The following is a 17,352-nucleotide window of genomic DNA, read 5'->3' on the forward strand; positions in this document are numbered from 1 at the left end:
ATAAATATGGAAATATCTACACGGCTATCTGTATAAATATGGAAATATCTACATCTCTTTCTCTATAAACATGGAAATATCTACACAGCTATCTGTATAAACATGGAAACATCTACACCGCAATCTCTATAAACATGGAAATATCTCCACCGTCATCTGTATAAACATGGAAATATATACACAGTCATCTGTATAAACATGAAAATAACTACACCACTATCTGTATAAACATGGAAATATCTACACCGCTATCTGTATAAACGTGGCAATATCTACACCGCTATCAGTATAAATATCAAAATATCTACACCGCTATCTCTATAAATATGGAAATGTCTACACCGCTATCTGTATAAACATGGAAATATCTACACAGCCATCTCTATAAACATGGAAATATCTACATCGATATCTGTATAAACATGGAAATAGCCACACCACTATCAGTATAAACATGGAAATATCTACACCGCCATCTGTAAAAACATGGAAATATCTACACAGTCATCTGTAGAAACATGGAAGAATCTTCACATCCATCTGTATAAACATGGTAATACCTTCACTGCCATCTGTATACACATGGAAATATCTACACCGCAATCTGAATAAACATGGAAATATCTACACCGCTATATGTATAAACATGGAAATATCTACACTGCCATCTGTATACAAATGGAAATATCTACACCGCTATCTGTATAAACATGGAAATATCTACACCGCTATCTGTATAAAGTTGGAAATATCTACTCCGCCATCTCTATAAACATGGAAATATCTCCAACGCTATCAGTATAAACATGGAAATATCTCCACCGCTCTCTGTAAAAACATGGAAATACCTCCAACGCTATCAGTATAAACATGGAAATATCTCCACCGCTATCTTTATAAGCATGGAAATACCTCCACTGCTATCTGTATAAACATGGGAATATCTCCAACGCTATCTGTATAAACATGGAAATATCTACATCGTTATCTGTATTAACATGGAAATAGCTCCACCGCTATCTCTATAAACATGGAAATATCTACACCTCAATCTTTATAAACATGGAAATATCTACACCGCTCTCTGTATAAATATGGAAATATCTACATCGCTATCTCTATAAACATGGAAATATCTACACCGCTATCTGTATAAATATGCAAATGTCTACACTGCTATCTCCATAAACATGGAAATGTTTACCCCGCTATCTGTATTAACATGGAAATATCTACGTGGCTATCTCTATAAACATGGAAATATCTACACTGTCATCTGCAAAAAATTCGAAATACCTACACAGTCTTCTTTATAAACATGGAAATATGTACACCAACATCTGTATAAACATGGAAATATCTACATTGCCATCTGTATACACATGGAAATATCTACACAGCCATCCCTATAAACATGGACATATCTACACCGCTATCTGTATAAAGATGGAAATATCTGCACAGTCATCTGTATAAACATTGGAATATCTACACCACCATCTCTATAAACATGGAAATAACCACACTGCCATCTGTATACACATGGAAATATCTACACAGCCATCAGTATAAACATGGAAATACCTACAGAGTCATCTGTATAAACATGGAAATATCTACACTGCCATCTGTATAAAGATGGAAATATATACACCGCGATCTGAATAAACATGGAATTATCTACACGTCTATCTGTATAAACATGGATGTACGTACACCGCTATCTGTATAAACATGGAAATATCTACACCGCTATCTGTATAAACATGGAAATATCTACACCGCTATCTGTATAAACATGGAAATATCTACACGGATATCTATATAAACATGGAAATATCTACACCGCCATCTGTATAAGCTTGAAAATACCTACACGGTCTTCTGAATAAACATGGAAATATCTACACCACCATCTTTATAAACATGGAAATATCTACACTGCCATCTGTATAAACATGAAAATATCTACACAGCAATCTCTATAAACATGGATATATCTACACTGCTATCTGTATAAACATGGAAATATCTACACCGCTATCTGTATAAACATGGAAATATCTACACCGCCATGTGTATAAACATGGAAATATCTACACCGTCATCTGTATAAACATGGAAATATAACAACGTTATCTGTATAAACATGGAAATATCTACTCCACTATCTCTATAAACATGGAAATATCCACGCCGCTATCTGTATAAACATGGAAATATCCACACCGCTATCTCTGTAAACATGGAAATATCTACACCGCTATCTCTGTAAACTTGGAAATATCTACACCGCCATCTGTATAAACATGGAAATATCTACAATCATCTGTATGAACATGGAAATATCTACACCACCTACTCTATAAACATGGAAATATCTACACTGCCATCTGTATACACATGGAAATATCTACACATCCATCAGTATAAACATGGAAACATCTACACCGCTATCTCTATACACATGGAAATAGCAACACCGCTATCTCAATAAACATGGAAATATCTACACTGCCATCTCTATAAACATGGAAATATCTACACCGCCATCTCTACAAACATGAAAATATCTACACCGCCATCTCCATTAACATGGTACTATCTACACTGACATCAGTGTAAACATGGAAATATCTTCACCGCTATCTGTGTAAACATGGAAATATCTACACTGCCATCTGTATAAAGATGGAAATATCTACAACGTGATCTGTATAAACATGGAAATATCTACACCGCTACCTGTATAAACATGGAAATATCTACACCGGTATCTGTGTAAACATGGAAATATCTACACCACGATCTGTATAAACATGGAAATATCTACACTGCTATCTGTATAAACATGGAAATATCTCCATCGCTATCTGTATAAACATGCCAATATCTACACTGCTATCTGTATAAATATGTAAATGTCTACACCGCTATCTCTATAATCATGGAAATGTCTACACCGCTATCTGTATAAACATGGAAATATCTACATGGCTATCTGTGTAAACATGGAAATATCTACACCGCCATCTGTATAAACTTGGAAATACCTGCAGAGTCTTCTGTATAAACATGGAAATATCTACACCACCATCTGTATAAACACGGAAATATCTACATTGCCATCTGTAAACATGGAAATATCTACACGGCCATCTCTATAGACAGGGAAATATCTACACCACTGTCTCCCTAAACATGGAAATATCTACACCGCCATCTCCATAAACATGAAAATATCTACACTGCCATCTCCATAAACAGGGAAATATCTACACCGCCATCTGTATAAACATGGAAATATCTACACTGCCGTCTGTATAAAGATGTAAATATCTACACCGCGAGCTGTATAAACATGCGAATATCTACACCGATATCTGTATAAACATGGAAATATCAACACCGCAATCTGTTGAAACATGGAAATATCTACACCACTATCTGTATAAACATGGAAATATCTACTCCACTATCTCTATAAACTTGGAAATACCTACACCACTATCTTTATAAACATGGAAGTATTTACACCGCTGTCTCCATAAACATGGCAATATATACACTGCCATCTCTATAAACATGGAAATATCTACACCGCCATATACATAAACAAGGAAATATCTACACCACCATCTGTATAAACATGGAAATATCTACACTGCCAGGAGCTCAAGAGCAGCCTGGTCAATACAGCAAGACCTCATCTCTTCAAAAAAATAAGAAAAATTAGCTGCCCATGGTGGCGTCTCCTGTAGTCCCAGCTTCTTGGGAAGCTGAGGTGGGAGGATCCACGGAGCCCAGGAGTTTAAGGCTGCAGTGAGCTTTGATAACGTCTGCACTCCAGCCTGGATGACAGAACAAGAACCTGTTTCAAAAAAGAAAAAGAAATAAAACCCTAAAAACTAAAAACTGGATGTAGTTTGCTAATAACTAAACAGCAAATTAATTGTAACATGCTTACATATCAACGATGTCTTTCTTCTTTGATCATAAACCTGCTCACTAAGAAGCTGCTGAAGTCCATGGTAGTGACAGGTACATGTCTGCATCCTTGTCCTGACCTGCATCTTCTTTGATTGTCCCCATCTGTGTCTCCGACTGGCACTGCCGAACCGGCTTGCTACCTGATCAATGTTGTACTGAACCGGACTGCTAACTGATCAATGTTGTTGAGCTCACTGCACAAAGCTGTTCTTACATGGTAGATTTCTGCCTGGAATAGTCATACTTACACTGTTTATATTCCTCACTCCTGACCCATCCAACGCAGCAGAAGTTCTATTTATTGCCATAGAAACATAGGTCATTTGGACACACCTCCTTCATTTCTATGGAATGTTCAAACATTTCTGACATTTTGGACTCTGTTCTAGCCTCTTGTTAAATATATCCAGAAAAGAGACAAAGCTTTATGGGGGGGCTATATGCACACATATGCTATAGAATAAGCTATCTAAATGTTTAAAAATACTTTCCATCTGGCACTGCACCTTAATAGGTAGACAGAAATTAAGTATGTGTATATCTATCTGTATAGATACGTATAAATATATATCCCCAAAACAAAAACTCATTCTCTTACTTATACATAGGTAGAATATAGGTGAATATACATATACATTTATAGGAAGAACAAAAAAAACCCCTCAGCCTCTTTAGGGCCATGTGTTTTCTCTGAGTAATTGTCACAATTAATTACAATACATGTGTATGCCTTTTTAGATAAATTCCATCAGACCAGTTTCTGTCTGGTTGGAAAATAATAACGGCCTATTTGCTAAGTGCCCCTGCCCCTATACTATGTTCCAGTGAACTAAAGACCTCTGGCAATCATAGATTTACAACTCAGCAAGATTAAACAATTTATTGTTATTTATGACATCCAAGCTGGATCTTCTGTATCATATTCCACATTAGCATCTATCACTTTACATTTGGGAGATCCTGTCCAAAAAATGATTATGCCTCCTAACCAAACATTCAGCAGGGCTGCAGGAACAGGCCCCCTGAACAAACATCCTGCCAAAGTACTTTAAAGCACCGTGAGCTCCCACAGCTGTGCATTTTCAGATGACTCAGCAGATTAGCGTGGAGTCTCTTAGCCTCTGCTTGGTCTGTTCCTTTCAGTGATCTCTCACATGGCCCAGTCCATTCGGTTTGAAAATCCTCATGAAATGAGCAGATTATGATCCGGCTTCAGTAGAGGGCCATGGGGTGGGCATGGAGGGGAGAGGGTTTGCTCTTAACACAGCCTGAGCCTCAGAAAGGTTTCAGATGGAAAAGCATGGCACTGACTCAGCTCATGCTTAACAGGAAATAATGCACAGACCACACCAAAAAAGCCCTTTATGTTGTGTGAAAGTCTATGCCGGAGCAGCTACTGCCACCTCATGTACTGTGATAGAGTGTGCATGTGTGTGTTTGTGTGTGCAAGACTGTGAGTATGCACACAAATGTGTGCTGGGAGGGGGAGGAGATCACACCTTTCACAGTCGCCACCTCAGCCTTAGCTAGAAGCATGGAGAAATGCCAAAAGTCAAGAGGAAGCTGCACCAAAGCAACTGTGATCACCACATCAGCAGGCGCTTTCTGGTTAGTAAAGCTACTGGGACTGAAAAACACACACGATCTCGTCCTTCTTTTATTTTAATCAGAGCAAAATATTTTTATAATAATTGTGTTCTATGAATAAATAATTCATAACGCTGTAACCCATTATCACATTCAATCCTCCCAACAACCCTAGAAGATATGTAGACAAGTATTATTACTTTCCCTATTTTTATAAATGAGGAAATAAACCCCAGGAGGCTAGGCGACTTCCCCACGGTCATAGAAGTTGCAAACAGTAGTATCATGATTGAAATCCAAAGCTTCTCCTTTTGTCTTTATCATTTTAATTTTGAAGGTAATGCATATGCATGTATGATCTTTTAAATCCAGAGATGTATATGGAATAGATAGGAAAAGGGACTCTCCTTCCCCATTATACACCCCCTCCACCCAAGCTATATACACTCTTGACTAGAGTATGTCCTTTCAATCCTATTTTCTATGCCTACATTATATACAGAAAAGCAGGATTACGTTACACACAACATTCCAGTCATTGCTGTTTTTCACCAACAAGCTATCATTCACATCTTTTTCATACTACATATAAATTTATATCCTTTATTTTAGTGGTGTATATTGTGCAGTTGTGTCATAAATTATGTACCTGTTCTCTGTTGAACATATAGATTTTTTCTGAGTTTTTCCTTAGCAAAATGCTGCAGTGAGTACCCTTGTACACAGATGTTTGTACATTTGTTCTAGAAAAATCTACAGTAAAGATTCTTAGATTAAGAGATTCCCAGGTTATTAAAAAACTACTCTATTAATTTAGATATATACTCCCAAATGGCCTGACCAAAAAGTTATGTCAATTTAACTTCTATGAACAGTATACAAACATGACAATTTTCCATCACCTACACCAACTCTGGGTAATTTCATCTTTTTTACAAGTTGATGGATTGTTTTAATTTATATTTCTCTGGTTATTAATAAGGTTGGCCACCTGTTCATGTGTTATTATTGATGATATTTGTATTGAAATGTTTGAATTTTCTTGATTTCAAAAAACGTTTTACATGTCATAGATATTAAATATTTTTGTAAAACTCTCCTTCCAGTATTGTGTATGTGTTTGGTCAAGTAGAATAAACTCTCGTCCTCTGATTTCAGATTCCTTTCTCTTTCCATTAGAAATCCCTAAATGTAAAACTACATATTGATAGCTAAAAACCAGGATGTTTACTAGAGAAAAAGAATACAAAGGCAATAATTAAATATTATATTTATACAAAATACCTACTAGTACAAACTTAAAAAGAGAAAGTAAAAGTCAAATGCTTCTATGACTTCAGACTAAGAAAAAGAACTTTTGAGGTTGAATGTTCCTGAAATTTTTCTTTTCATACAACTACGGACATGACTTCAAAAGTTGATGTGACTAAAAATGTAAGATATGAAAGATATTTGAAGACTCAGAGAAGGTGGATTTTCATTTTAACAAGTCACATATATATTCTAGATATCCTCTTATTCGTAACTAAGAGAGTCAAATCAGATGAAAGACTCTAAAAATTTCCCTTTGACTGTGTTAAGTAGAAGTAGTAGAGGCATATTGGCCAAATCTTGAGTGTTTGCAAACTGACTCTTAAGGCTATAGGCTGGCACAGGTCATTGAAGCCCTAGCTTTTTATCTTTAATTTTAAAATCCCCAAACAATGTATACTAATATTTCTTGTCCATTATTTCCAAATAATCTTGTTTAAATGTTATTACAGTGCTTGCTCATGTTACGGTTGTCTAACAGAAGGGTATCCGGGGCCTTAAAACTGAGAGGGTGAGGATTAATGATTCCAATACCTATGCTTGGACATCTCCAAAAGTGGGTTCCAAATTCTTGTCCTCAAGTCTGTATAGAAACTAGCAAACTTCCAGAGTTCACAAAAGGCTCAAAGAGAACAGATGTTTTATAGAAAATTCTTAGAGCAAGTTTCACGCATAATATTGCTGATGCGTGTCTGCCTTTTCAATAAACATCACTATGCTTTATCACAAGATTTAATAAAGCAGCTTAGTTAAAAATGCCATCTGGGTCTCTGGACACATTAAACAAAGCTTAAAATAACCACCCCAGCAACTGGGAGGACCCAGCTGTTCTCATAATCTGTCCCACTCCTTTTACTTCCCCAGAAAAAGAGTGAATGAAGACCACAGACTAAAAGCATCCAGAAGGAACTGACACAAACAGGGAGATAGATGGAGCCAAGGGCTCCTGTAAGTTTGCTATTGCTCACATAATAGATTTGCTAATTCCACAACCTGCGGATGGTGATTAAGAACGGGAAGCAGAAAGAGGGAAGAGAGAATCATAGAAGGGCTCATTCAAATTTTCTAATGTATCACAAACCTGTCCTCCCTAATGCCTGGATCATAGCAGCCCATTCCATTCACCTATTCTCTAGTGAACTCCAATAGAAAATACAAAGCCATCACCACCCAGTTCTTTCTCCCTTCTAGAGATGAGCTATTAGCCACCCAATCCCAGATTCTCAGATCCATTCCAGGAAAGAAGCCCTAGGTATTGAAGCACAGCTTTCCCTCCCTCCCTTCTTTCTTCCACCCCAAGATTTGTTCCCCAGATAGTTCTAGTAAATGCAAAACCAAGTATATTCTCATTCTTTAGAGCAACCAGCTTTTCATGGCCAACTGGAATCAAATACAACCTGCACAAACATCTATCTGGAGGACACTTCCAAGGCTCCTACTGAGCCAGCCTTCTGCATACCACTGCATTTCAGCTTCCTAGTTCACAAGACACTGAGACATTCTTGAATTCTGCAAGGTGCACTGTGTGTTAATATCTTTGCTCCTCATCATGTGGCCAATAAAGGGCATGACTAGTCAACAAATAAATTTTCTCTTGGCTAAAACTTGCAACAAAACTGTAAGCTGTTTACCAAGGGGCCCACTACAGGTTATATTCAATATATACAGTCAAATCATAACTATCTGAGATATATTCAGTTGACCATACACCTTTATATTTCAGTAAAAGGTCTTTACATTTCCCATTGCTATCGATGTTACAAAGTGCTTCCATATGCAGTGCTTCATCTGATTTCCAGGATAATTATATGATCCTGTCATACCTGATTTTTAGATGAGGAAACAAGTGGTTTCTGGGTATTTCAAGAGGCTAACGCATCTGACCTCCAACTTGTATGTGAAAACCAAAAACAAAATTCCAAGGCCCCTCAACCATCTGAATGGACTTTCACTCTTTTGGTCAATATATGGCAGAGCTAGGAAAAGATGGTGAGTCTTCCAGCTGCTGATACAGGGTTTTTCCTGCCATACTCCATTACCTCCAAGGCTAAAGTCAAAAGAGGGTGTGGTTATCACATGAAAAAATCTGGTTTGGATTTCCCAAATGTGTATGTAGTATTTGGGGATTTACCTTAATTTAACCTACAGTTCTTTTGGGTTGTAACAGTCTGACTCCATTTTTGAAAACAAAACAAAATCGATTTTAAATGCTGAATTATAGATCTTTGCTGTCCAGTATGGTAGCTACTAACCACTTATGGTTATTTGCATTTCTATTTTAATTAATTAAAATTCAGTAAAATGCAAAATTCAGTTCTTCAGTTGCTCTAGCCACATTTCAAGTGTTACAGTAGTCACATATGGCTAGTGGCTGGGACAATGCAGATTATAGAACAGTTCCATCATCAAAGAAACTTCTATTGAAGAGTGCTATTATATAATGTCATCTCCAGAGAAAGAAGACTTTAGAAAAAGTCAGAAACGGCCGGGCGCAGTGGCTCACACGTGTAATCCCAGCATTTTGGGAGGCCAAGGCAGGCAGATCCCTTGAGGTCAGGAGTTCAAGACCAGCCTGGCCGACATGGTGAAACCCCGTCTCTGGTAAAAATACAAAAAATTAGCTAGGCGTGGTGGTGCATGCCTGTAACCCCAGCTACTCAGGAGGCTGAGTTGGGAGAATCACTGGAACCCAGGAGGCAGAAGTTGTAGTGAGCCAAGATTGTGCCACTGCACTCTAGCCTGGGTGACAGAGCAAGATTCCATCTCAAAAAAAGAAAAAAAGAAAAAGAAAAAGAGAAAGTCAGAAACATCTTGAGGCAGGCATAGTGCTGTCATCTGTCCAATATTGAAGATGATTTAAGAATAGGAAAGAAGAAGAGAACAAAGAAGAGAAAAAGAAGTTGCCTTAGGTGTACCTACCCAGAAAAGGACAAAGGCATTCTTGTAGTCATTGTGTTGTATTTTAGCTCTTAAACTTTTTAAGAGATTAGAATAATTTGACACATAGAAGATCTAAACCAATGAAGAGGCTCTGAAGCAGATAAAAGTAGATAGAAAATAAAAAACTAATTAGTTACAAACTAAGCTTAACCACAATTCGTTTAAACGATACTATTTACTCTTCACATGATTGGTTTTTCTTTTGCTTTATAGTATGACATAATTTATATCTTTAAAGGGGAATTAAAATATTTCTGGGAATTTTTAAAAGTAAGTTCACACAGCCACATAAAAACTACAGAAACAGATAAAACCTATCATCTCATTTATTCCCTAATCCATTCAAATTAAATATAAAAATCCAAGCAGCCAGAGTGATATTCAAAAAAGCAAAAGTGAGACAAAACAAAATTCATTTGTCACCTGTGGAGGTAGTTAGCTCACCTAATCTTCACTCCAAACACCAGTAATTTTTAAAAGACAGAAATAAACATATGTTCTGCCTTCCCGGAAGGAACTATGTTTCAGGGTAGCCAAATAACCCAGTTGTGAAGAAAATGGTCTGCTTATAGAAAAATGCCAGCTAAAGCATGTAGATAGAATTAGAGAATTAGAAATTCACCATTTTGAAACCCCTAATGAAATAATCAACTCAAGCAAGGATCATTAATAAATGCTAAAACAATCAAGTAACTATTGATACAGAATATAACTGAATATACACATGGTACAAAGTTCACGTCACAGACTACTGGCTTGACCCAAGGGGGAATATAGCAGAGGAGATAGGCAGTGATCACCCTAACCTTGCGATCATCTCACCATCACTAATGATGGGATGTGAATACACATTATTGCCTATGAAATAGTCTTTAAAAAAAGAAGTTGAACCTGAATCTAACTAAACCTTGCAATGGGCTGAACGTGTATGTCTTCCCCAAATTAATATGTTGACATCCTAACCCCAAAGGTGCTGGTATTAAAAGGTGGGGCCTTTAGGGGGTCATTAGACCATAAGGACAGAGGCTTCATGATTGGAATTAGTGCCCTTATAAAAGAGGCCCCAGAGAGCTAGCTAGTCTCTCCCACTATATGAGGGCCCAGCAAGAAGGCCAATCTATGAACCAGAAAGTTGGTCCTAACCAGATATCAAAACCACATGCTCCTTGATTTTAAACTTGCTAGCCTCTAGGACTGTGAGAAATAAATTTCTGTTCTTTATAAGTCATCCAGTTTTTGGTATTTTGTTATAGCAGGCCTAAAAGCCTTTAGAACTAACTTCCAGTTAACCAGGAAAAAACAGAGTGAAAAATTAAATGACACCATAAAAAGCAACCAGAAAATTCCAGAAGGGGAAATATTCTACAGGACAACTGACTAGTTTTTCAACAAGTCAATTTCACTAAATAAATACATAAACAAAGAGTATGGGTATTTTCCAGGTTAAAACAGTCTTGAGCTAAATAATCAAATGCAATGTGTGTCCCTTGATTAGAAGAAACTAATTTGAACAAACCAGCCACAAAAGATATTTCAGGGAGACCAAGCTAGAAGGATCACTTGAGGCCAGGAGTTTGAGACCAGCCTGGGCAATGTAGTAAGACCTCCATCTCTACAAAAACAACAAATTAGCTGGGCATGGTGGTGTGCACCTATAGTCCTAGCTACTCAGGAAGCTGAGGCAGGAAGATCACTTGAGCCCAGGAGTTTGAGGCTGCAATGAGCTATGATTGTTTCACTGCACTTCAGGCTGTGTGAAAGAGCAAGACTTTGTCTCAAAAAATAAAAGGACATTTCATAACAATTGAGGAAATCTGAATGTGGACTGGGTAATAAATGATATAAAAAAGCCATTTTTTATTTTGTTTGAAAAGATGATTTTGTAACTATACAGGAAAATGTTCTTATTTTTTTAGAAATCTGTACTAAAGAATTTAGGGGTAAAATATTTTCTTTAATATACTTTCAAACACAAGCAAAAAATAGTCACGACACAAATATAGAAAAATGTTTAGAATCTATGTTCTGTGCTTGCCTGTGAGTGCCATTAATCTCATCTCTCTGCTTTTCTGAAAGTTTGAAAATTTCAAAGTTTTATAATAAATTTTTTTACATCCCATAATTTTATAATAATTTTTCTAAAGTTTGAAGCAAATCAACAACTATAGCTTCAAAAATATCCTGACCCACAATAAACATTGAACACTGTATATTTCTCCCATTTCCTAAAAAAGTTGGCCCAGGAAGGAGTATGAGAGCTGCCATAGCTCTCCCAAGGCTCATTATTCTCCATCACTCCATGGGAAATCCCAAAATAAATTTTTTAAAAAGTTGTTTAAATTTATAATGTTTTTGATTCTATAATAATTTTATAATAAAATAATTTTAAAATGTTTTTGATTTTATATTTTTAATTTATAAAAATTTTTATACATGTTTATGTTTGAAATGTCTATTTCAAACTTTATGAGATATTAAAATATAAGTAATATAGTTCATCATTTTAGAAATGCCATGCTTTTCTTCTCCAGCAATTACATAATCAAAGAGTAACTGTAGTTTTTCCTAGAACATTGCTTTGTGGGCTGGGCATGGTGGTTCATGACATTTTAGGAGGCCAAGGCAGGCAGATCTCTTGAGATCAGGATCTTGAGACTAGACTGGGCAACACTGAGAAACCCTATGAGTAGTAAAAACACAAAAATCAGCTGTGCGTACTGGTGTGCACCTATAGCCCCAGCTACTCAGGAGGCTGAGGTGGGAAGATCACCTGAATCTGGGGAGGTCAAGGCTACAGTGAGCCAAGATTGTACCATTGCACTCCAGCCTGGGCAACAAAGTGAGACCCTGTCTCAACAAAATGAAATTTAATTTAAAAAAAGAAAATTGCTTTGTAAAATTAACTTTTTCAATCAAAACCAAGATTTTTCAGATATAGAGAATGCAGCCCACTGGTCAGATTTCTCAGTTCAAAGAGAATAAATTCTAGTTTCCTATTTTTCTAGCCTGCTTATGATTATCCAATAGGATATCAAAAAAGACCAAAGCCTTTGGGATCCATGTTCAGTATTCCTGAGTCTAACTCAGGATGCCAAATCAGGAGACAAGCACATTCTCATCAATTTTCAATCATTCGAGACCAATTTTGCTTATAATTATCCAGTTCTTTTAGACCACCTTTCTCCTGAAGCCAGCCTTATGGCTATTCACTTCACTTTAGCATAAGCCCCCAAGAAGGTGAACAAAATGAGGAAACAATTGGTTAAAGTTGGCGTTTGAAATTCTGAAACATGTCCACCATTCCCTTCACCCATGCCCGCCCCTCTTAGAAGTAGTACTTTCAGATTATTTAAGAGTCGATGCTTCTATGTGGATTTTGTCATCTGTCCTTTATAACAGCTAGTAGGTTTAATTTGACTCTATTTTCAGCATATATTGACCTATGCTAATTATCTGTTAAAATAAATTCCACTCTTAGAGTTAGTAAAGTGTGTTTGTCATGGAAGACCCATTGAAGTAAGAAGCTGAGGAGCCCTTATGGTAAAGTGGGACAAGAAATAATAAGACATAATAATTTTCCCATGCAAATCAACAACCGTAGCTTCAAAAATATCCTGACCCACAACAAGTATTGCACAGGCCATGTTTCTCTCACTCCTTAAAAAATTGGCTCGGGAAGGAGTATGAGAGCTCCCATAGCTCTCCCAAGGCTCATTATTCTCCATCACTCCACAGGAACAGCCTGTCAGAGAAGAGTGAAAGACCATTTGTCAACCTCTCTTCAACTCCCTGATTCTAGCCAAACTTCATCAATCTCAAGTGAGGAGCCAGAGAGAAATCAAACCCCATATATCCAGCATCATTGTCTACGGGAGTCAAAAATCACAATTCCACTACCCACCCCAACACCACTGGCCCTGTTTCTCCCAATTGCTTTTTATTGTGTTTTTTAAAAAATCCTCTTTCCCCATCCCTGCAACACCGAGAAGGAGGAATTATAGTAGATAAACATGAAGCATGGAGATCCTTTAAAAATGTTTTTAATAATAAATGAGAAAATGAAAAGGAGAGAGTTGGGAAGGAAGGAGGGAATTCAAATGCCAGGGAATTGTTCAGTTTCGCCTTTGAAGATGTTAACACTCATTTATACATCTGCAAGACACTCCCCTTAAAGAAAAGTTCTATGAGTGTGGGTCTGGTTGCATGAATAAGGATAAAATTACCTTTTTAGACGATGTTTCCCACATATCATTCAGAGACCCCTGAAGTTAGGTATCCCTCTTGTAGATGTCCTTGTGATGCTGCTGGACCTGGGAAAGAGGAAACTGGGATACGGGTCTATGCCAAAAGGTGCTTCTAGTTATAGGACAGAGAGGAAAGGGGCAGAGGGAGAAAAACCCGAAGTCTGAGAATCAGGATTGCAGAAGACTACCGAGGTCGTGGGAGAAGGGAGAGAAAACAAGGATGAAAAGCGAAAGGGGAAGAGGCATGAAATGTTGTCAAATGTCAAAAGGCATTTGGAGAGAAGTTGGGAATTGCATTAAGAAAACCACTGCAAATCTCATTTCAGACCATTTAGAGATATGCCCCCTGGGAACTGCGAGCTCAGGCTGTTTAGCATCAAACAAATGGATCCACTCCATCCCTACCCTAATTAAATAAATCATTCAGTAATTCCACTGGGTTAAAGAACCAAAATATTAAAAACCTTCAGGGTCTACTCTTGCCAAATATGTCAGGGATCGTGTGTGTGTGTGTGTGTGTGTGTGTGTGTGTGTGTGTGTGTGTGTGTGTGTTCTGAGACACCACTACTGTTAAATAGGCAGAGCTAAGACTTAGGGCACTGGCAGATTATTGCAAAAAGGGCACGGGGCAGAGGGACTATGTTGTGAGCCTGGGAAAGAAGTTTGTGTGGGGACTGTGGGCAGTGAACGCGTTGGGAACAATATGGAAAACTGGGAGCTGCCTTGGAATCTACAGGGCCAGGTAAGAGAATGTCCGAAAGAAAAATGAGCAGGTGCGGGATGTGTGCAGAGTCGGAGAAGAGTCCAGGGCGCCCGGAGTGGCTCCAGGAACGACGGACACCCCTCAAGGCTTTTGGGGGCGGTGGGTACTAATAGAACCCAGTGTCCGGGGTGCACTGGGGAGGCTGCGAGCGCGGCAGGATTGGGGCACTGGAGGGTGAGGACGCGGGAGTGAGGAAGCAAAGCCGGGGGCAGGCAGGGGCCTCCCAGCTGGGCCCGGAGGCAGCAGGGGGACAAGGGCTAGGAGAGGGCATGGCGGCGGCACAGCGGGAAGCGAGGGGCATCCGGACACTCACCCCATTGGCCGCGGACATCTGCACCATGATCTCGACGGCCGTCCTGCTAAAGTACCTGCCGTTGCTGCCCACCACCGTGGTGCAGCCCCGATGGTCGCGCAGGTCGATGGACGACAGCACGCTCTGGATGAAGTTGGGCAGGTAGTTGCACTGGCCCTCGAAGAGGCCGGTAGGTCACCGCAGACCCCCGCCGCCGGCCGGCCACCGGTCCTCGTAGGGCACGGTGGGCACTGTCAGCACCGGGATGGGGCTCCCCTCCGTGGCGCCTCCTGGCCGGTCCTGCTGAGGCTCCCGGGGCCGGAGGGAATCTGCAGCCTGCCGGGGGCCTCCGCCAACCTGGCCGCGCACCGGGACTCTGCCTCACGACGGGGCCCCCTATCCGGCAGGTCAGCACCCTGCGCCCTGCGCCCGCCCGCCTGGGGACCGCCCGCCCCTCCTCTCCACGTGGCCGCTCGCTGACTCCCTCGGCGGAGATTGCTTCTGCCTTCCTGTAAAGTTTTCTCCTGCCCACCTTCTCCGCTGCCAGACCGCCTGAGGTGCCCTCAGTTTCTCCCCAAGTTGGACTCACTTTCGGGTTGTCCCAAAAGCCTGATTCCAGGGCCTGCTAGCCCGACCCCGGTGACGCCTGCACCCGTGCCTGGCCCCAGCCTTCACGCGGGATCGCCGCCCTCCGGGGCACACCCTCCGCCAGAAAACAGCCGGCGGGCGGCGAGACTTTGGGCAGAGTCCGGGTTCCTCTCCGGCGCCAGGCCCGTCTCCCTGTCTCCCTGGGAGTGCGCAGCCTACACGCACCAGTTTCTCTTTAGAACAAGCACGGGGAGGGATTTGGGAGGGGCTGAAACCTTTTGCCATCAGCGAACAGCCTCAGCCAAAAATAACCCTGGAAAGGCGAGCTAAGAATGGTTATCTCCTGCCAGCGCTGAAATCGGAGGCTGGGCACTGCGTGTGGGGTGTGTGTGTGTGTGTGTGTGTGTGTGTGTACCCTCCCACCCCGACCATTTGTTGAAGGGAATCACCACTGTCAGACTTCAATCCAACAGGACCCACTCGAGCCATCCACACTTTCCCCAGCCTCCTCCAAAACAGCACACTTTCCGGTATGGACAATTCTTTTTTTTTTTTTTTTCACTTGTTTGTTTGTTGTGGTGGTTGCAACAGCAGCAACACAGACGACACATATTTCCCTATTCTTCTCGCCCTTCTCACCCTCCCTACCCAGCTCCTGCCTTAGAAACAGGCTTGGCCTACACTGTATCTGTCCACACTGCCTGAACTCTTCCCGGAATTAATCGTTTTCAATAGGAGGGGGCTAAATCCCTTATTAATGCCCTACCAGGAGTGAATGAATAAAGCCAAGTTAAAGGGGAACTGGGTACCACATACTGTGCTAGGTTCCTTTGCATGTATCCTTTCATTCTGCTGGAGCGAAAGATGTTCTGCTTCCTCTCCATAAAACGCACCCAAACTCCAAAACCAGGAGTTCTACAGATGAAAACAAGAGGACTTTTTCTGTGAAGTCCGGAAAGTGGTTACAATGGTACTTTCTGCCTGTCCGAATTATGTATTGCCCCTCCCCTTTCTATTAATAACATTGAAGTGTGATGGGACAACCACTGAAGCTGTCAGTTGAAACCTGCTGGGACTTTTTAGCCATTCTCTTCAACCTAAAGAATGGGTGTTTTTGGAGGGGGTGAGAGGAATGGGGAAATGTTGTCAAAGAGTACAATGTTTTAGTTGAGACAGGAAGAATACATTTTGTTGAGATCTACAGCACAGCATGGTGACTGTAGTTAACAATGAAGTATTGTGTATTTCAAAATTGCTAAGACAATAAATTTCAAATGTTCTCACCACAAAAAAGATAGGTTTTGAGGTGATGAATCTATTAATTCTCTGGATTTAATTATTCCACAATGTATACATATATCATAACATCACATTATACCTCCGTAAATACATACAATTTTAATTTGTCAATTAACATTTTTTTTAAAAGAATAGTGTGGCCAGTTGGGGAGGTAGTTTTTTTTTTTTTTTTCCTCTAGTCTCTACTCAGTCTCCAAGATCCCATTCCCCATAAAGTTCCTGTCACCCAGGTGGAGTGCAGTGGCACAATCATGGCTCACTGCACCCTCTCCCTCTTGGGCTCAAGCGATCCTCCCGCCTACAGGTACATGCCACCACGCCCAGCTAATTTTTGTAGC

The 17,352-nt window shown here is 39.9% G+C and overlaps 1 protein-coding gene across 3 annotated transcripts in view; it reads right to left on the bottom strand.

Annotated features, from left to right (window-relative positions):
• LOC129136776 (MAM and LDL-receptor class A domain-containing protein 1-like) overlaps positions 1-16,086 on the bottom strand; it is a 275,011-nt gene extending 258,925 nt beyond the window's left edge. For all 3 annotated transcript variants that reach the window (XM_063792149.1, XM_063792150.1, XM_063792151.1), the window contains exons 1-2: positions 15,149-16,086; positions 14,052-14,138 (exon numbers count right to left, since the gene is read on the bottom strand). The gene's annotated coding sequence lies outside the window, so the exon portion shown is untranslated. The remainder of the gene's footprint in view (positions 1-14,051; positions 14,139-15,148) is intronic.
• Between the last annotated feature and the right edge of the window lie 1,266 nt (positions 16,087-17,352).

Source organism: Pan troglodytes, chromosome 14 (genome assembly GCF_028858775.2).
Source record: "Pan troglodytes isolate AG18354 chromosome 14, NHGRI_mPanTro3-v2.0_pri, whole genome shotgun sequence".
Classification (NCBI taxonomy): Eukaryota; Metazoa; Chordata; class Mammalia; order Primates; family Hominidae; genus Pan; species Pan troglodytes.